This window comes from Ambystoma mexicanum, chromosome 4p (genome assembly GCF_040938575.1).
Source record: "Ambystoma mexicanum isolate Mex_15411 chromosome 4p, UKY_AmexF1_1, whole genome shotgun sequence".
Lineage (NCBI taxonomy): Eukaryota > Metazoa > Chordata > Amphibia > Caudata > Ambystomatidae > Ambystoma > Ambystoma mexicanum.
The window spans coordinates 694313052-694332139 of NC_090927.1; positions in this window are offsets into that span (position 1 = coordinate 694313052).

Here is a 19088-nt window from a genome sequence, read left to right on the forward strand (position 1 = left end):
TTGGTGTGAGATATATAATATGATGTTTGGAATACATTACATAGCTCAATTTTAAACCTTTTTGCATCCTCTCATGGAGACTATTTCAAACCACTGCACTCCCTTTTCTAACTCTAACACTTTCGCTCAACACAAAGGACAGCGGACTAACAATAGAGCCATTTACCTGACATGTCCCAATACAAGGGTCAGGCAAAGTCAAATATTTATTCCTTCATGGAAGATAGCCTAAGACCGCAAACAATAGCACAAGTGCCTGCAGCAGATGTCAATCGTACACAGGGTAAGCCTATGCACCCGTGGTACTGGCCTTGACTCCAAAGAAGCCAACAGCCAAGTGGTTCATCACAACCGATAAGTCGAAGGGGGAACCAATAAAAACCACGCTGTGATGAGTGAGAATCACAAATGTGGCAGGTTTAGAATCAAAGCTATTGAACTTAGAATGAACTGTTGCAAGTGTGAGGTGGAGACCAGTTGCAGAGGGAAAGCGGCCCCACCTGCTTGCGCCCCATATGAGAGAAACTTCAACTACCAGATGGCCATAGGAGGGCCGGCGAAATAGGTCAAAGTGGTCATACAGAGGGTCAAGCAAGATCCCTGTACAATTAAAGGTCTTTGATCTACAAGCAGTGTGAGGAAAAGGGAAGTGAATCCCACTGTGAAAGTGAACATTGAGAAACCAAGGGAAAAGAAATCCTGCAAAAGGCAAGAGGGGTCTGAGCCCGATCGAGGGAGATCCAGGGGTGAAACTGTCACCCAAAGTTGATTGATAAAGGAACTGTGATATATTTTGGAATACGATTGAAAATGGTCAGCCCGTAAGAAGAGGACCCAGGGGTTAACCCATCACGAAGCAAGCATTGGAAAATCACTTTTATTTGTTAAAGTAACTTTTGTTTTGTTGTTTGAACACATCAGGCCCTCGAAGGCAAGAGATTTTCAAATGAAATGAGACTTCGCTATCGACAGCCCTGATAACTGAAATCTTGAGGGTTAAAAGCTGAACTATCATCTAGTGCTAGAAAAGCCTGAGAGTGTGTCCTGAGAGCTGCCATTGGAACTGTCATCTCATGCTGGAGAAGCCCCAGACTGTACTGTGCTTCAAGCTCCCATTTTACCGCGTGTCCGAAACGTGGGGAAGGGAGACGCAGGCTACTGCATCCTGACATATTATTTAAGAACCATGAACCCATAGATGTGGGTCCTTTAAGACGAGGTAGCAATACTTAGAGCTGGATGGGGATGCAGAACTTACTCATACATCAATAATCAAACTGACTCAGGAAGTTGGCAAAACAAAGTGCTGTTTTATTTGCAATTATCTAAAACAGGGAGTTACAACAGACATCAACGGACATTCACTCGAGGTCTCAATGAATTTCATAAAAATCACAACTTTTATAGTCAGAATTCATCATCATTGGCGTCACACTAAGTGGCAAACTACAAAAACCTACTTGGGGATGTGATAGGCTTACAGGGAACATCTAAGCATATGTTCCATTCGAACAGGGGTTGTGATTGGGCTTCTAACATCAGGTGGACCTCCAAGCCCTCCTCTAGTGCAAGTCATCTTCACTGTCACAAAATACATGACAATTCATTTGTTACACAAACTATAGGGCTCTCGGTTACGTGGCCTTCTACAATTTGTTGGCATGCTTGTACCCTTCTGGAATATTCCACACACTAGCAGCATGCAGGCTACTACCCCAGGTGGTGGGAAGGTCGGCCTGGTCATGCCTCCCCACCCAATTAGCCCAAAATCTATCATCACTCATGCGGTTTGCCATTCAAATAAGGCTTTGAACTTGGCCTTGCAGAAGCTCTCTGTGCCTGGGAATTAAAGGGAGTATGGCATGGTCTTATCTTCTGACCATGTGACTGGAGACCACGTTTCTGAGCTCTTCACTGCATATAATACTATTAAATGATGAACTCTTGGCACCTTCAGTGTTTTTAAATGTCACTTTAAACAGAAGTTTGTTTCTTTCTCACATTCATGTAACTACTTGATGAAGAACCAGGCTCACGGTGGCCTCGACTCTTGGTGCTGGGCCAGCCAGCCTTTCTTGAATTCTCCTTCACCATTAGCTGTTTTCCAACTGCGCCACCCTGAAACCCTTTCCATTCACGTGATTCAAGCCTTGCTAAAGTGCATAGTGGAACAACCAGGTTCTATACATTCCTATGGATATACATTGATGCATTGCCACAATCTATTCACTACATAGCCAGCCTCAAGATCACTTTGTCTACTTGAATTACTGCATCTGTACAAGTGTAAAATGACTTTTAATTTTCTTCAGTATTTCTTTGCATGAGCATCTTCATTTCGAGCCCGAAATGTTGTTCATCTTTGACACCTCCTCTTCAGATCTTATAAAATGTCTATGGGCCTCATTACACGGATGGCGGTAACCATGGCGCTACTAGTGCCATGGTTGCCGCCGGAGTCCGGCATGCTGAATGGCGGAATTACCGCCCCATTCCAAAGTTGTCGGGGGCGGTAATTCCCCATTCACCATGGCCCTTTCCCATTCCCATTGAGGCCCCATAGGGCTCAATGGGAATGGGGAAGGAGCAAATAACGGTACCGCAATTAGCGGTACCCTTATTTGCTCTGAAGTCCCTCAGCGGGTCCCGTCCTTAACGTGTGGTCTGACCACACGTTAAGGACGGGACCCACTGAGGGACCTCGTAGTAGGGCAGTAAGGGATTACCGGCACCGGTGCCCTTACCGGTGCCGGTAATCCCTTACCGCCATCCGTGTAATGAGGCCCTATGTTCTTTTGTCTTGCATATTTGTTCAGAGTGCAACAGTTTTGCTTCGCATGATGTCACCAGTCTTCTTTCTCGCTCATTTTCATATCTCTTCCTGATCTCTGTCCAGAAGGCCACCATTTATTTGTGAATGCATATCGGGTTTTCTCAATGGATACCTTTTGTCAAGGATTCTTTGTGTTACAGGCATCCTCATTTTACTGCACGTGTTGCAATTTCCGGTTCCCAACATATAGGCAACATGTGGGCAGAGCTTTTGATAGGGGCATTTGCTCTTCCTCAACAACCCTTCTTTCTTTTCTTGAGAACTATCCCACACCCTTTTTTGTATTAGTTGTGCGATGTGGCATTAGATTTCTTGCTATATGCCCTCTTTGTTTTGACACAATGCAACTAGGACTGCCTTATTTTTCATTTGATGGTTGACGCTTGTTCCCATCTTATTGGTATTAGACCCTGACATAATATGCTAATGGGTACTAAACAGACCCGACACTCTCCCACATGTTAATAAGGAACATGGGATATCAAAATTGATTTGGTCTAACACATCTGAATCCCAGAAAATAATGCCCTTTCATTTTTGTGAAGTTTTCCTTCGATACTCTGCAATAAATTTGATTGTTCAAAAAGTTTAATTCATGTATTTTTTTATTGCTTCAGAACACCCACATTTTTTTGATTCACAACTACAATGAAACTCTTGATTTTAGTATGAATTGACAAATTGCATTGATGTCCATAAAGAATGGACCCCCTCTGAAAGTGATTTGTTTCATACTGTACACTCTAAAGAAATTGTTTGTTGTTTATATAAAAAATGTTGAATTCTGTCAGGCTACAGAAACCGATACTGAATATCATATTCACATTGCTGTTTCATCATTTTTTCATTTGCACAAAAATAAGATATGTGATTGTTTTCACTTCAGAATTGTTGTTGTTTTTTATGTCAGCACGGAAATCACTAATTAATTGTGATCAACTGTACAGTAATTGTTTGACTTATATCATTATGTAAAGAAAAAATACACTTCGATTGAGAAATACTGTCTTTCCTTTTATTTTTCTATTACCTTACTTTATTGGTAGATTACATATAAGTGTCCGACAGCCATAGAGGCTACCCAATGATCTCTACCTATAGAGACTTGCACTTGTGACTCATCAATAGTTCAAAGTGAGATACCTTCTGAAAAACATTTTTCTTCATTGCATTCAAAGCACAGAGATACAATTTTGAGTTGACATTTCTTTGCATGAGCATCTTCATTTCAAGCCCGGAATGTTGCTCATCTTTGACACTTTCCCTTTCGATCTTATAGAATGTCTATGTTCTTTTGTCTTGTGTATCTTTTCAGAGTAAGTCAGTTCTGCTTCACATGATGTCACCAGTCTTCTTTCTTGCTAATTTTCACACCTCTTCCGGGACTCTGTCCAGAAGACCACCATTTTTTCATGAATGCATATAGGGTTTTCTCAATGGATACCTTGTCTCAAGGATTCTTTGCGGTACAGGCATCCTCACTGGTACTGCACATGTTGCAATTTCCGGTTCCCAACATACATGCAATATGGGGCAGAGCTTTTCTTAGGGACATTTGGCTGTTCCTCTACGCTCCCCCCTAAGGCGATTCATCCACTACTCTCTCATCAATCTTCACATAAAGACATCCTTGTCTGAATAAATGCTTCTTTGTGGTCCATATCTTTATGACTCCTTTCAGGCATCCAGCTGATTTCACATGTTCATCAACACTCCAGGTCATAAGACTGCATTGTCCATTGAGACTGCAGTAAATCCATCATCCCACATACTTCTTGTGGTTCTTCGGATACAGGAACTTCGTTCCCTCAGATGCATGAATGCTGGCCTTCACGTAGTCTCTGATTTCTTCATCTGTCAGCTCTTTTGGTTCGAATTCTAATTCGACATCAATCATGATCTTCATTCCTACAGTTTTCTTCACAGTCTTTTTGCATTGTATGATTAATTACCCTGATCACACAGAACCCAAACATGATCATCACAAACAGGGCTCCAAGAAACTTGAAAATGTTCGCCATCCATTGCTGAACCTATGAGAAGATTGACGTGAACCAGCTGTCATCAGAAATGTCTTCTGCTTCATCTTCCATCTTGACGTGTGGGTTTGTCAGCATCGTTGTGGCCTCTGTCAAGGTGCCATTCTCGTCATCGTCAGAAGGTATGATGGTGCAACATGATTCTCTGATTCTGGCACAAACACCTCCATCCATAGCTGAAATCATATCTAAGACATATGTGTTCTGAAGAGTCATCTGTTGTATGGCTCTTAGCTGCTGCTTGATAGCATTGAATCCCTTTATGGTGGTGTTGATTGTCTGCAGAAGCTCCCATCTAGTTATCTGTAATCATTTTGTATTCGCCGTCGACTGCATCCCAGGAATAAAGATAATAGTAAAAACTGAAGAAGTCTTGCTGAACAATCTGTGTTCATAGGGAAAGGCATCAAAGGCTTCTATTGATTTGGCTGAGAAATAATGTTCTCTCTTCATTCGACTAAGGAGTTCAGAAGATCTCTTTTTCCTTAGGTGAGCATCTGTTTTTGGAAACTCGCCAATATTCAGATCAATCTTTGAAATCACCAATGCTGGAACATGAACAATTACAATGGAATATGGTCCTCCCCAGTCTCTGGGCAGCTTCATGTATGTTCTGCATCCGCAGGCCCAATAGTGATCCTTTATCACTACTGTCCCATCATTAATTCCTGGCACATCAAAGATTCATCCACACTGTTGATTTTCTCCAACTGTTCCTGTGCTATTGTTTCTGAAACATAGTTCTGCACTAGCCAAAGGCCCTATTTGTAGTGGACCTCCTCTGTCTTCGAGCCACGTCAGAAGCTTTGCAAGCCTCGGTCAGAGAGGTTTGCATCCATTTTCCACTTGTTCAATAACTGGCTTGTGAGTCAGTTACTGCCACACTTCTGCACATGACTATGCCTTCTTCCCAGCTGTCTGGAGAAAGTACTGTTCCCCTGTTTCGCATCTGACCTCTTTCCTTGTAGCTTCAAACTTCTTCAGCAGTCTTCCCATGACAGTTAAGTTAACTGTTTATCTCCCATCTGATTCCAGCTCCCTTCATGCCAGGTTGTTCATATCTTATCGCATGATTTCTGGTGTGTGCTCTTTCTCTTGTCTTTAAGTCTTGAATATAATCATCTTCATCTGGGGTGGACCGTTGAGTCACCACTACCAAGGATGCCGTTCAACCCTAGAACTGACATGTATGACAGGGTGCAAGGTGAATTAGGCAATGAGCTCTTTGGACATCTATTTCAATAGCTATGAATATCGTAGACCTCCCCATAGCAAAAGCCAGGAATGCACTTACAAAGCAATCCTACTCAGAAATCCTTTTTCCGACTTCTTTCATGTGGTGGGACCACATGTTATTCCCCACATGTGCTGTACTGTCTTAATTTGTAATCATCCTCCATTGCACTTCTCGTAGGTCTCTTTCTTGCCAAATGATTCTGTGTACAATGACCATAAAGTAAATCAATAACAGACCTCCCTCCAAAGGGAAGCCCAGTGCCACTTGTCACAGACATAGGCACCTCCAGATGAGCTACTGGAGTAGGAACAAGCACATAAGGCCTTGACCTTCTTACAGTGTCTAGTTCTGCAAAGGTGACTGGAGTGGGAGGGATTAATGTAACACCTTACCTTCTGGCACCATTAACAGTGTGGATGAATAGGAACAGAAAAACGATAATGGATGCTAAACAGGCATAGATAATGCACCATAGTTTATGCACCAATACATTAACCTCCACCATCGATGTCTCTCCACCCGTGGTTGACTTTGCTCACTTTCTGGAACTGCAATGTGCTCAATAGACCACATGATTGCCTGCAATTACTTTTAAGGAAGGAAAAACTAATTTTATTCAGGCAATTTCGTTAAATGCTCTGGTAGCTGTCGAATATGCTCTATGATCTCCACAAGTAATCGGCTGATTGCAGGACGATTTATAGGATCTCGCTTAAACGCATACGTGTTGGTATTTCGCCAAACAAGATTAGGGTGTACTTGGAGCAAATAGTAAATGATCATGACAAGTAGTTTGTGGGCATCATCGTTTGATAGGACCAACTGTGCGTCCGGAAGATGTTCAGATAATAGCCTGATCTGTTCTATAATTGCTGCAAATAACCGTTTAATCGTCGGGCCATTCTTAGTATCTTGGACAAAAGTACATATGTCAGTGCTCCTACCAACAAGAGCAGGGTAAGCTCTGAGTATAAATATGACGACAGCAAGAAGTAGGCTGTCACGATGCCCCTGGGGACCCAGACCAAGTCCAGCAACCCCGGAAGCATGTATCAAGTTATTCCAAGCAAGCCCAACAACCCCTGCTAGGGGCTATTTGGGTGCAGTCCTGGCGTCTATGGCGCCAGGCTCATATGGAGAGTCAGTCCTGGCGCCAGGCTCATAGATTAAAACTTACCTGATGCAGACCATGCTGCAAACTTACCTGATGCAGACCATGCTGCAAGCGCTCCATGCCAAAAGAGGCCTGGAAGGGACTACTTTACCTAGGGACTATTTTTTACTCGGGTGGGGCTGGGGAGGAATACTTACCTGGGACTACTTTTGAGGCTATTTAAACAATGCCCGAAGAGCAGCACACGCTTCGCGTTATCCTACATCCAGCAGCATAACGCTCACCGTGCCTGCAAGTCTGCATCCAGTCTTCTGCCACGCCCACCTCGAGTCTGGAGCTCCTAGAAAAAGGGAGAAAGAGGGAGAAAAGGTTAGAACAAGAGCAATACCTTTGATCCTTACCTGAATTCCCCATCTATCACGCCTTGGAGCTGGAAGAAAGAAGTTATTTAATGCGTGTCGCCTCGCCTGCTGCAGCGCTGCGCTGAACTCACTGGCCTTCGCAGAATCTTCACATTCCACCGCATCCTTCTGCATGTTCCTGCCGCACTACGGCACCTAAGGGGAAGACAAGAACAGCAAGGTGAGCCAAGGGAATACACAGAGGCAATATTAGTTACCCCCCATAGACTTACCTGATTTTACCACCTCGGGTACTATTCCTCTTCACGGGTCGGCGCAGCTTCCACAGCATCCTCGCCAAACCCCGGCCCCTAAGGGGAAACAAAAGGACAGCAAGGTGAAACAAAGGGACAAACAAGGGGAAACCTCCTCACCACAATAGACTTACCTGATTTTACTACCGGAGGCATTATTCCCCGAGACTTCATACTTTCTCTCAGCGCCTGAATAAGGGAGAAAGCAACAGGTTACATATTGACATTATTTCATCGAACTGTGTTGGATAATACAAATCCTTACCTGAATATTACCGGTTGCCACAAGGAACTCTTCGCTAGGGTCAAGTTGCAAGCTGCAAGGTATCGGACAGAGTGAAAGTCAGACATTTGAACTCTTACGACCTACATACTTACGGCGTCTTGCCGGGAATCTAAGAGTCAATATTGTTCTGGAACTCACCAATTCCTTCAAGTCAGTGAAGCAACTGGTTATCTACGCACCCTTGCGCTCAATGCAGGATGGAGAGCTCATCTTTCCAAACCATCAGAAGAATATTCCTACGGGCCAAGCAGACGAAGCTAGGTGGGCCAGTCCAGTCCGTCATCTCAGCACTACGCGTCACATTGGTGGAGACCGCAGCTGTCCAGTTCAGATCGACTCCCCTGTGGGAGCCAGGTGAGCGTAACAGAACGCGAAGTCTACTCACAAATTCCCACCCGGGTGTTATGGATACGTCAGAAACTGACCAATTGGCCCAATTACTAGGGGAACTGAGGGCTGAAGTGCATTCCGCCTGTCAAGAAACCAATGCTCTTAGGAGAGAACTGATTTTGTGAAAGGAGCGAACTGATGACCTTGCTAGGCAACTACTGCAAAGCCAGGCTGGACAAGCACCCCTACCAGATCCTGGGGGAAATCCAGCTCCTGTGTCATTGAGTAACCCCGTGCAAATAAACCTACCAGGAAATATTCCATTAGCTCCACCCGAACGCTTTGCCGGAGATCCCAAAAGGTTTGCCGTGTTTATGAACCAATGCCGCTTGCACTTTTTATGCAGACCTGGAGCCTTCCCAAACGATCAAGCCAAGGTAGCCTTCGTATTGTCATATCTCAGCGGCAGTGCAGATGATTGGTTAATTCCACTAGTTACTCAGGATGACCCCATTCTTCGGGATTTTCAGGGCTTTCAAATGAGCACGGAAGGACCATTTGCCCGGCACTCCCAAGGACAGGCCCTGGATAAAGAACTTTTGTCCCTACGACAGGGTTACCAGGACCTTCTATCCTACATCGCGACCTTTGATAGGTTGATAGTGGAAACTGGATGGCCTGAGGTAAAACAAATCACGTTATTTCATCGAGGGCTTCGAGGAGAACTCAAGGATGTCTTGGCTCAAGTCGAGAACCCACCTCAAGACTCCACTGAATATATAGACTTAGTGGTCCAGTTAGATCACAGACTTCAGAACAGAAAGGCTGATCGAGCCAAGTTTGAGAATCGGGTGTTGGTCAAAACCCACGCTAACCCGAAAGGAGCAGATGCTTCAGAACCCATGCAAATCGGAGGGGTTAAAGGACCCTTAACCCAGAAGGAAAGGGAAAGGAGACAGCAAATGTAATTGTGTCTATATTGTGGAACTTCTGGGCATTTTCTACGTGATTGCCCTGTAAAACCACCCAAGAAGGTGGTAGGAGCTGCTGATAAAAGCCATATGGAGTCAGACTCAGGAAATGACCACGCCCGACAAGCGTAGAGGTCCGCTTGCCGAGCTTGAAGAAGGATACTCAGACCTCGCATTTCATCATACCAATGGTCCTCATAGATCCAAGGCAGCCATCGCGTATGTACGCAGTAAGGGCATACATCGATAGCGGGGCCATAGGAAAATATGTGGAGTACGAATTGGCTTCCAGGATGAATCTACCTCTCTGCCGAAAAACCACCTCAGATGTCATCACCACAGTAGGTGGAACTGAAATTGCCTCTGGGCCTGGAACTCATTCCACCGCAGAGATGACACTATTGGGTCAGGATGGGCATCAAGAGACTATTGTGTTTGATCTAATCAAAGCCCCACAGTTCCAAATAATACTGGGGATACCTTGGTTGGAAACACATAATCCTTGTATTGATTGGCGAGAGAAGAGAATCACCTTCCTGGATTGTGCACGAACCTGTTACCCAAAGAAAAATCTGAACGCAGGCCTGGCCACAGTAACCACAGCAGTCGTGCAACTACCTCCAGAATACCAGGAATTCCAGGATGTCTTCCAAAAAGAACAGGCAAACACTTTACCACCTCACAGATCGTACGATTGTCAAATCGATCTCATACCCGGTGCACAACCCCCTTGTAGCAGGATCTACGCCCTTACGGAACCTGATAACCTTCACCTACGACAATACTTAGACCAGTACCTTGCTAATGGCTTCATTCACCCAGCCAAGTCCCCTGCATCTTCAGCTTTGTTCTTCGTGCCCAAAAAGGAAGGTGACCTCAGAACATGCATAGACTAACGCGCATTGAACCAGATAACTGTTAAGAACCGATACCCATTGCCTCTGATCCCTGAACTACTAGACCAAGTGAAGGACGCTTGCATATACACTAAGTTAGATCTCCGGGGGGCATACCATCTGGTACGTGTTAAAGAGGGTGACGAATGGAAGACTGCTTTTCACACTAAGTATGGGTTATTCGAATACCAGGTGATGCCTTTCGGGTTGTGCAATGCACCAGCAGCCTTCCAATACTTCATGAACGATGTCCTTCTTGAACTCATTGACGTTTGTGTTGTCGTATATATCGATGATATTCTAGTATACTCCTCTTCAGAATCTGACCATGTGAAGCACGTTCGAGCAGTCCTTGAGAAATTGCGCCAGAACAAACTATATGCAAAACTGGAAAAATGCGTTTTTCATGCCACAGAAGTTGAATTCCTTGGGTTTATCCTGACCCCAAAAGGAGTCTGAATGGACTCACGAAAGGTGGACGCAATCCTTAAGTGGCCATTACCAAGTTCAGTTAAAGGAGTACAAAGCCTGCTCGGCTTTGCCAATTTCTACCGCAGATTCATCCCGGATTTTTCACATGTTGTACATCCCATCACAGCACTCTTGCGAAAAAATAAACGCTTTATGTGGACTGAAGAAGCTGAAAATGCCTTCCAAGAGCTGAAAGCGAAATTCACGTCTGCACCTGTATTAAAGCACCCGCGCACTGAACTTCCATACATAGTGGAAACTGATGCATCCAGTCTAGCCATGGGAGCTGTCCTGTCTCAAAAGGACCCTGAAACTGGCCAGCTTCAACCAGTAGCATTTTGGTCCAGAAAGTTCTCGGCACCCGAGTGAAACTTTGCGGTTACCAACAAGGAGTTATTAGCCATTGAATCCGCCTTCAAGACTTGGCGGCACTATCTTCTCGGTGCCAGGCATACCATTACTGTGATCACCGATCACCGGAACTTACAGTATTTAAAGACATCCAAGGCCCAATCGTCACGCCAACTCCGATGGGCATTGTTCTTTGCCGAGTTCGATTTCGTGATAACCTATCGACCAGGTTGTAAGAATGGTAAAGCAGACGCCTTATCCCGAAAAGGGATGGGAGAGGCAGAAGTGAACCCAAAACCAGTACCTATAATTTCCGAACAAAGGATTCTTGGCATGACTACTCTACAGACACCAGAGGACATTCAGGTAAAGATCCAGCAACTCTTTAATCCTACAGCCCTGCAGGACTGGGTAAAGAAAGGCCCAGCCTACTCTGTCACCAAGCACCTGCCTTATTACAAAGGGCGGCTATTTCTGCCACACAAGGAACTACAAGAGCTAGTAATTTCCCGTTATCATGATATTCTAATGGAGGGGCACCCAGGTATTGCAAAAACTGAAGCTAAAATTAAGAGACAATTCTGGTGGCCCACCTGGCGAAAGGATATTAAATCATTTGTGATGTCTTCTGGCATTTGCGCCCAAAACAAAAGTCAAAAGAAAAAACCAGCTGGACTCTTACAACCTTTAGATATTCCGCCTACACCATGGCACACCTCATCGTTAGACTTTATTACTGATCTACCCCCATGCAATGGATTTAACACCATTCTAGTTATTGTGGATCTTTTTTCCAAGATGGCCCACTTTATTCCTTTAAAGGGATTACCTTCAGCTTCAATCCTGGCCAAGGAGTTCCTCAAAAACATTGTTCGCAAACACAGATTTCTGTCCGTATTGGTCTCTGACCGGGGCAGTCAATTCATTTCACATTTTTGGAAAAAATGTTGTCAATTGGCGCAACTCGATGTGAGGTTATCGACCAGTCACCACCCCCAAACAGACGGTCAAACGGAGAGGACCAACCAGACTCTCGAACAATACCTGCCTTGTATGTTACATCAGACTGCGAGTAATTGGAAAGACATTCTTTGGATCGCCAAATATGCATACAATAATTCAGTACATTCTGGAACTGGACAAAGCCCCTTTTATACCTTACATGGGCACCATCCTCGAACCTCAGACCTTGACTCACCCCAACACTTAGAAATGCCTGCAGTGGACCATCTGCACGTTACGATTACACAAGCCTTTAAGGAAGCAACTGCACATTTAAAACAAGTGAAAGAAAAATACAATAAAGATGCTGATCGGCATAGAAGTGATACTCCACAATACCAGATAGGGGACCAAGTATGGTTAGCCACAAAACATATACCTCTAAAGGGAACATGCACCTTTAACCCCAGATATTTGGGACCTTACTCTATTAAGGCCATTATCAACCCGGTGGCTGTCAAGTTGGACTTACCTGCTAATATGTGAATTCACCCCGTCTTTCATGTGTCACTTTTGAAGCCAGTGCAACCAGGAACAAGACTAACCAAGCCACCAGACCCCACCCTTGTAGACAGGGAACCCGAATTTGAAGTTAAGAACATCCTGGACTCCAAGCTGATAAAGTCAAAACTTTTTTATTTAATCGACTGGAAAGGTTACGGACCACAGGAAAGGTCATGAGAACCTAGTGACCACGTTCATGCACCCCGATTGGTGAAAAAATTCCACCGAAATTTCCCAGACAAACCGAAACCACAGGGATGAATGACTTTAGGAGGGACTTGGTGGGGAGTGCTGTCATGATGCCTACCGCCGGGGACCCAGACCAAGTCCAGCAACCCCGGAAGCAGGCATCAAGTTATTCCAAGCAAGCCCAACAACCCCTGGTAGGGGCTATTTGGGTGCAGTCCTGCCGTCTATGGCGCCAGGCTCATATGGAGAGTCAGTCCTGGCGCCATAGGTGCCAGGCTCATAGATTAAAACTTACCTGATGCAGACCATGCTGCAAACTTACCTGATGCAGACCATGCTGCAAGAGCTCCAAGCCAAAAGAGGCTTGGAAGGGACTACTTTACCTAGGGACTATTTTTTACTCGGTGGGGCTGGGGAGGAATACTTACCTGGGACTACTTTGGAGGCTATTTAAACCACGCCCTAAGAGCAGCACACGCTTTCCGTTTTTCTGCATCCAGCAGCGTAACGCTCACCGTGCCTGCAAGTCTGCATCCAGTCTTCTGCCACGCCCGCCTCGAGTCAGGAGCTCCTAGAAAAAGGGAGAAAGAAGGAGAAAAGGTTAGAACAAGAGCAATACCTTTGATCCTTACCTGAATTCCCGATCCATCGCGCCTTCGAGCTGGAAGAAAGAAGTTATTTAATGCGCGTCGCCTCGCCTGCTGCAGGGCCGGGCAGAACTCACCGGCCTTTGCAGCATCTTCACATTCCACCGCATCCTTCTGCATGTTCCCACCGCACTCCGGCACCTAAGGGGAAGACAAGAACAGCAAGGTGAGCCAAGGGAATACACAAAGGCAATATTGGTTACCCCCCATAGACTTACCTGATTTTACCACCGGGGTACTATTCCTATTCACGGGTCGGTGCAGCTTCCACTGCATCCTCGCCGAACCCCGGCCCCTAAGGGGGCATTTTTTCCATTTATTTCAGCACTCCACAGTCCAATGTCAACTAACTCCTGTGGCTCAAGAACAGTAGCTTTCTCACTCCTTGCTATAGCAGATACAAAGAGTGTTTCAGGGGAGCCACAGCACAAACCTACACTTTCATCTGTCTACTAGACAGTCTTTGTTTCCTTCTTCCTTGTCATCGATCGAGTCTGCACATGCTGAACTTCTTCTCCTTGACTTTCTTCCGAATGGGTTGGGGGTGTGACGGTCTCTCCAGCGTAGATTTTCACATCTCCTAGGTATATCCAAGCTCATCTCCCTTGGACCTTGCCTGCTGACGGAGTAGTATCCTCTACAATGAAAGGCCCGCTAAATCTGGGCTCATGCCACTTTCTTGTGAAATTACTTACTAGAACCTTATCTTCAGCAGATCATTTAGGAATACATAGTCTTTCAGGTCTACTAGATACTAGTGGTCATACATGTTAAGTACTCATGTTAAGTACTCACATAACTAATTTCCTAACAATTCTGCACTTGTCTGGGCATCACTCCTAGTCCTCGATGGAGTAGTCAGAGGTGTTTTCATTCACCTCCCTGTAACTAATTTGTGCGGTGTGAGGTGGTGGTCAGAGTCGGGCTGATTTCTCAGTGCATGTAATAAAAGGGGTAGGCAATGCAGCCACCCCTTCTTCAGTGTTAATTTCAACTTTTCTATTATCTCTTTGAGCAGACCGTTGAGTCTCTCTCATAACACGTTCACCTGTGGATGATAAGCATAAGAAAGCCTGTGTTTAATGCTAAGCAATGATCTAATCTGTTTGAATACCTCATTCACAAAATGGGGCCATTATCTGATCTTAACACCTCACATACTCCCCATCTAAGAAATATTTCTCAGACTAAAAACTTTGCAGCGCAAGTGGGATCAGGATGTGTGCATGGACCAGCTTCAATCCATCTCGAAAACGGGCATGCTATCACTATCAAATACCTACATCCATTACAGACCTGCAGCACATCAACATAATCGATATGTAAATGCTGAAAAGGACCATTTGGTCGAGGAATTACTCCGCAGACTGTTCGCAGAGTGTGCTCAGCAGTAAACCTTTGATATATGATGCAATTTACTATATAAAAAGCAATGTTTTCTAACAGGTTTACTGCGAACCAGTCCTCTGCAATAATTGTTGCAAGGCTGTCGCTAGTAACATGTACAGTGTAGTGTAGCTGTTCTAACGCCACCCTTAATAAGGCTACAGTCATCACCATTTTACCAGTGCTGTCTTGTCACCACAGGGCTTTGGAAGGGGATAAAGAACACCCCCTCCATGTCCACAGTTCTTGCTCTTCCTGTGGAGCTCCACCTTGAACTTCCATTAAATGCATTCGTGACAAATGATTAAAACATTCATGCACAACCATTATTACAACCATTTTCTCTTTCACATCAAGAGTATCAAAACTAAAAATTGCAGAAGAATATGCAACTTTTTTAGACTATTCATCTGAGCTTGGTTTCCGAAAGAAATAAAGACAGTTATATTAGTATGTGCTGCGTATTTAACTATGGCAATGGCTAGAGGGAGTTGTAGTGCTTTAATAAGCATATCCAATAATGCGGCACGTTTCACTGGAGTGCCGTCCGCTCGGAGGTAGACCCTCTTTTTCCAATATGCTAATCCTGCGTACACGGTTGATGTAACGTAGGTGGAGTCACTGTACACTGTTAATTCATGTTCTGCGTGATTCTCGAATGTGACAATAAGCACCACCAATTCTACAGCCTGTCTTGAAAAATGAGATGTAGTCTCGCAATTTCTACCACTTCAAATTCCCCATTGGCTCTGTGTTTTACAACAGCTGAGCCTGAATGCTTTTGTCCATTTGTTTGATCCATCTTCGAAGAACCACCAATAAAGACAACCTCCTCAGCTGCTAGAGTGTTTTCCTTCATTCTCAGGATCTCATCATAGAACTCCTCATAGTTTGAACAATCAAGCGCTTGTTCATCCACTGCCAGTGGTTTGGCTACAAACATGGCAGAATTCACCATTTTACACCTGACTATTTTGATCGCTGGGTTCGATATGACCACCTCATAAGCAGAAACCTTTTGAGATGTCAGTGTATCCTTAGGTTTCTCCAGAACAGCAATCAAAGCATGCTCAACAAATAACGTCATGGAACACCCCATCACTATGGTTGCAGATTTCTCGATAGCGAATGCGGCTGCTGCCAATGATTGTTCACAAGGTAAGTGACCCCTCATAACTGGGTCCAGAATCCCACAGTAATATGCTAAGAGTTTGTACCCCAATGTAGTTCTCTGTGTGAGTACTGCTGTCATGACTGTCCCATTTGCGTGCAAAAATAAAAAGAACTTATCAGAATAATTGGGAATTCTTAAAACTGGAGCTGTTCAAATTGAATTTTTTTGTTCATCAAACCCCTCCTCCATTTCCTCAGTCCATTCGTTTTTTTCCTGATTCACTTGTACCTTCTTCAGGGCCTCCAACAAGGGTCTTGCATAAGAACTACATTCAAATACCTATGCTCTGACATAATTACGCAGTCCTAAAAACTGTTGCATTTGCTTTATCTTGTGCGGTTTTGATATTTTCAAGATCGCCTCAGCTCTTTCAGGTGTAACTTTCTTTCCTTAATGTGAGATTAACTGTCCTATGTACAACACCTCTTACTGACAGTACTGCAACTTCTCTCTATCCACTTTATATCCTTTGTCTGCTAAAATAATCATTTGCTGAATCGAGTCTCATCTGCACTCTTCTTCTGTTGTGGTACAGACCAAAATATCATCTACGTATTGCAGCGCAACACTTGCAAATCAATGTTGCTTAGGTCCATTTGCAGGACCCTATTGAAAATCGATGGAGACTCACAGTACCCCTGGGGCAAACGTGTGCTTTTCAACTTAGTCTGATGGAACAATGACGTAAGATCTTGAGAATCTTTATGGAACAGGAAAATGCATCTTTCAAGTCAAACACCATGAAATATCACGCTTCCAGGGGAATGCTGCATAAAATCTTCGCAGGATTTGGAACTATAGGGAGCTCTGCCTCTACAATCTGGGTTATCCGTCTCATGTCCTGAATTAAACGGCATGACTCACCCTTCAATTTTTGATAGGGCATACAGCGGTATTACATGGTGACTCTGATGTCACTAAGATGCCTTGTTCCATCATAGCTTATATAGTCTTAAAAATACCCTTGTCTGCTTCTCGAGACATGGGATACTGTCTTGCTCGAGGTAAAATTGCTCCTGGTTTCAACTTAATTTTAACTCATCCCACACCTTTTAACAGGTGTACGTCATAAGGGCTCGTAGTCCATAAAGCTATTGGCACTTTCTCCACATCCTCATCCAAAAATGCGGGACGCTGCCGCACTATCATCATCTTCTGTGGAATCTCCCGTCTTTCTGTCCTGATCCAATACGTAATGCTCATTTTGAACACTACTTCGTCATCAGATGGGTCATCTTTAAACATATCCTCATCAGTGATGTCACTCAATCTACATCCTTCCCCAATAGCAATCACTATTCTCCATGGCCTGCCTTCAAGCATTGCTAAATCTCCTTGTAGTACAGCTGCAACTAGTTCTAAAGGAATGATTCGAACCCCCTCTACGTCCATAGGTATCTGTGGCCTGAACAGAAATTCATCAGGTATTCTCATAATCTTGCCCCCTAAACCGGGTAACCATGTTAACAAAATGCGTACCCCATAGTGAAAGACTTCTGGCTCTAACGGCGTTCCTCAAATGGCTATTTGCCCTGTAAATGCCATGATAAATTCACCCACATTTAAATACTTATTCCTGGCGTTGAACACACTCTGCATTCATAAGTGAAGGAAACCGTCATATTTAGCTTTCTCATTAAATCTCGGCCCAGCATGTTAACTGGTGTCTGCCTTGAATACAACAATGGGACAGACATATCAAGCTCTCCTATAGAGACTGCTAATTTCTCAGTAAAAGGAACTATACTTGTGGCTCTAGAGAACTCTTGATCATTTATAGTATATCCTTATAACGAAAATGGTATTTCTAGTATACATGAGTGAGTTGCCCCAGTGTCTACTAAAAAAGAAATGGTTTTCCCTCCTATGGTACAATCAACCCTTGGTTCCTCTTGAGGATTTGGCATCACCAATAGTACTGAACAAATTTAGTCACCATGTGAGCTGTCCTATTGTGGGTGCATACTTATTCCTGTGCCTGTGAAAGGATTCCCACCATTGACAGTGACACCCTCTACCCTAGGAGTCAATAACTGTCCTGTGTTTGTGCTCTGCTGTATTTGCATGGGTGCGTGCTGTGACTGCCCCTGCAGCAGATTCAATGGTCTTGCTGTGATTGCAAAGCCTGTTGTGTTTGTGGTGCTTGTGGTTGATACACTGTCTGATCTTGGGCGAACCCATCCCTACTTTGTGGGCTTTATGCTGGAGCACAAGATGTTCCCCCTCTAGAGATTTGACCCATTCTGCACATACCCTTGGAACCCATATGATCGTGCAATTGCAATATGTCCTGTCATTCCACATGTCCAACACACAGGAGGGGTCTTCTAATTTGCTCTCCCTGCATGCCTTGATTATCATTCTGCACGGTAGTCAGTCAAAATCTCGAAAACAAAATATCGAATACAAAAAGACCGAAAAAAAAAATATCGAAAAAAAAAATATCGAATTTTTTATTTATTTATTTATATATGTTTTTGGGGTCAGGTAAGTAAAAAAAAAGGGGTAAAATAAAAAAAAAATGAAAAAAAGGGGGGCTGGGGGGGAACCCCCCATTTAAAAAAAAACACATTGAAAAAAAAATTCGATATTTTATTTTTCGGCCTTTTGTATTCGAGATTTTGGTTTTCGAGATTTTTGAATTCGATATTATCACTATGAACCATTCTGCACATTCTGAAAACCACCTTGGTTATTCAGAAAATGTCCCTGATTATTCTGAAAGCCTCCCCTTCCTTGGAAGCCTCCCCTGCCTCTCGGCATAAATCTGTTCCTTCCTTGATCCAACTGCCATTGGTTATTCATCTGCGGGATACCTGCTGTCTGTTGTGATCCTAGCCATTTTTTCGCTGGTCAACATTGCCCCTTCTATAGCATATTCCGACAGCTTCTTCTGTATTAGTTTAGCTTCCATAAGCTTCCTAGCATCTTCCCTCTTTCGATTTTTCTCTTGCAACAATCGGCAATGGTGTGCAATGGTCAGCTGTATTTCTGGCCATGGCT